The following is a 3,220-nucleotide window of genomic DNA, read 5'->3' as shown; positions in this document are numbered from 1 at the left end:
TATGAGAATTGGAGTCTCCGGCGAAGGCTAGCTCCGGTCCGTGGCTTCATTTTTTTTTTGTTTTTTTTTTTTTGGCCAGAGTCATGACTTTGCGTCTGCTTGCGGTGCAGTTGCGTTGCGACGCCGGAGAGTGGCGCCATTGGTTCAATATTGGCGCTACTAGCACAGGAGCGTCACTAGACCCAATACAGCAGTAGTCCCCAAACTTTTTTTGAACCACGGACCGGTGTTGTGTGGGCCTTTTTTTTTTTTAATCCACGGACCGGCAATGTGTGGCAAAAACTTGACGACAAATATCCTTGGTTTCGGGCATCATGAGTTCTTCGTGAATGTAACCGTGTCGGGCAAGGCAAGCCCTTTGGTAACATAAAACAGGTCTGGCAAAAATTAATGAAGCAGCAGATGTGGTGGCAACAATGTACAATTTATTTAAGTGAATTTATTTTATTAATAAAACACATGCATTATTCAAAACTTCTAAAAATTGTTGAGTGAATATTTGAAAGAAACAATCACAGCCAGTGGCGGACTTTGCAATTTTGGGGCCTAAGGTGTACATATCAAGGGGCCCTCTTCATGGGTCAGGGGTTAAAAAGGTGAGAAGGGTGTGGGGGAAATATGTTCTGGTACACTAGGGCTGTCCTAAACGACAAATTTTCTCCTGATTAGTCAGCCGACCAGTTTTACGATTAATCGACTAATGTAATAATTTTCTTTTTTTTTTTTTTACTAATTTAGCAATGAAATTTTTGTTGACGCTTATTAATTCACAAAACTATTTTGGAACACCTAAATTCTTTATTAAAGTAGAAATAATAATGTAAATAACAATCACAATGAGGTTAAATGCTGATAGCATTTATTAGTGCAAAAGAATGGAAAGTAAACAGATTCACAACACTGACTTTGCCTTTCCAACATTATTCAAACACTTCTTTAAAAAAAATTTTTTTAAAAAGAATTCTAGCATTATAGTATACTACTATATATAATAGTATGATAATTATATTATTCATTGCCAATCATATGTCAAGAAGAGTGTCATTTTAAAGCTGTTCTTCGTGTAGAATCTGTATTATGTAGTCTTTACTCAACATATTATAATATTAATTCTGAATTATGTGGGATTAACTCGAGAAATTATTTATATGACGAACATGACGTGCTTTTGCTGTTAACCAGCTGTTGAGTATTATTGTATGACTGATTGGAACTGTACAACATTGTTTCGCCACAGGCAGAGTCGTCGCGTCCCATTAGGCAAACCAGGGATTTGCTTAGGGCCCCCAGCCAGAAGGGGCCCCCAGAGGGCCAACAGATTTAGCACACGTCACTAGTCGCAGCAACAAGTGCGACAGTGCCAGTGAAAGCCTTGTGTCTGAGTTCCCTGAAGGGGCCCATTCACTCGCTCTACACCCCCCACGTGACTCAGAGTGAGAGTGAGCGGATGATTTTTTTTTTTAATTGGCGTATATCCAAAATGAAGAGAAGTTATCTTTGTAGAATCGACAAAAGAAAAAAAAAGCAGAAGAGAAAAGGAAGGAAGACAGCGGTGAGTGTACCATGTTACTGTACTTTTATGTCCTAATGTAGTAGAAGCCGGGCACTTTAAGTCGCCTAAAAAGCGCTTTATGAGACCGAGGCGTTATTATACTTTTGTTAAATAAAACTCTTGGACTCTTGCTAAGCCTCTGGCCACAGGGTGTGCTGTCATGTATTTTATGTTCAGTGTGAAGAAGAAAGTTAAAAGAGGCATTTAGAGGTCTGTTCTCAATTTCTCCCTCACTGCGAACGTGATCTCATGGAGGGCACGTTCGCTCATGTGTTCGAAATAAATGATAGCCAACGTGCAAAGTAGCAAGTGAGCTTTAAAAATAGCGAGCTTAATGGCGTGAAAACCGCGGGAGAGCTAAGTGAAGCTAACGAACAGCTAAGCGGAGCTAAGCGATGCTAAACGGCGCTAAATGAAGCTAAGCGACTGATATTCAGTCCGTCGTCGTGGAACAGTCCATTGTAGTGTGTGTGTGTGTGTGGGGGGGGGGGGGGGGGGTAATATAAATGCAGCATTCAAATGGCTTTTTTGTTTGTTTGGTATGTTTACATAATTATACATGATGAATAGTTGGGGGTGCTGCTGGCTCCGGTGGCCCAAGCCGTTGCTCGTAGGGGCAAGGACAGCTGATTGGGGGGCCCCCTACTGGTAAGGGTCTACTTCGCCTGAATAGAAGATCCGCCTATGATCACAGCAAATGCAAACAAACTCAAGTGAAAATTTCCACAACCAAGAAAAAGACACACACACAAAAAAAAAAAGGAATACCTACCATGTTTGTACGCTCAGTTAAATCCTTTTAAAACGTACTCAATTTGAGTGAGCTACTTAATGTTGTCAGTGGCATACTTAAAAGGAAAAGGGAACTCAATTAAACAGCAATTGACAAACTTCTCACTCCAGGTGGCAACTGCTAAGCACAGCAAAATGTTTACACATTTAACACAATTTATCACCAGAAATGTAAAAGTACCTCATCCTAGGCCAGCTCCCCTCACAAACTGGTTCTCACCAGGTCTCAAGTCTTCCTGGACAAACAGCAACAACCTGGCTCATGCTCTGGTGCTGAGCATGAGCTAATTTATAGTGCCAGCTGGAGGAGTGGCAGTCAATTTAGCATGATGCGTTTGGGACTGTGGGAAAATTGGGCACCCCAACTTTCCACCTTGTTACATGAATAATCGTGAAAGGCTTCTTGGCTTTAGCAATATGGTTCGCCACGAGGCATTCACTTTTATTGCCTTGTTTGCTAGCTTTAGCCACATATTATCCAAAATGGACTTGATTGTAGGCTTCTCTTCTGGCTCAGCAGTTGGCCTTTACCCCGTAAAAAAGCTTTCCAAAGACATCGCCGCCCGCAGCACACAGTCAACAACAGCTAACATTACTGTTTACACTGACTGACGCTGGGCTGCTATAGGTGTGCAAGCACCCAAGTAATGGCAGCCAACCACTAGATGGCGACGAACACAAATCTCTACTCGGATTAGTCAATAGAGTAGACAGGCATATTGATGTGTCAAGAGCAGTGTTGGGCACGTTACTTTAAAAAAGTAATTCGTTATAGTTACTCACTGCTTCTTCCAAAAAGTCACTGAGTTAGTAACTGAATTACTCTATAGTAAAAGTAACTAGTTACCAGGGAATGTAATTATTTCTGTTACTTTA

The 3,220-nt window shown here is 41.3% G+C and overlaps 1 long non-coding RNA gene across 1 annotated transcript; it reads right to left on the bottom strand.

Moving 5' to 3' along the window:
* Positions 1–2,086: 2,086 nt before the first annotated feature.
* LOC130917269 (uncharacterized) lies at positions 2,087–2,604 on the bottom strand. Its single transcript, XR_009063441.1, has 3 exons — positions 2,526–2,604; positions 2,325–2,400; positions 2,087–2,234 (listed from the first exon to the last, which is right to left on the bottom strand). It is a non-coding gene; the product is annotated as an uncharacterized LOC130917269 (long non-coding RNA).
* Positions 2,605–3,220: the final 616 nt, after the last annotated feature.

This window comes from Corythoichthys intestinalis, chromosome 6, assembly GCF_030265065.1.
Source record: "Corythoichthys intestinalis isolate RoL2023-P3 chromosome 6, ASM3026506v1, whole genome shotgun sequence".
In the NCBI taxonomy this organism is placed as follows: Eukaryota; Metazoa; Chordata; class Actinopteri; order Syngnathiformes; family Syngnathidae; genus Corythoichthys; species Corythoichthys intestinalis.
Note: the sequence above shows the minus strand (reverse complement) of the source record. Positions and strands in the feature narration are given on the sequence as shown.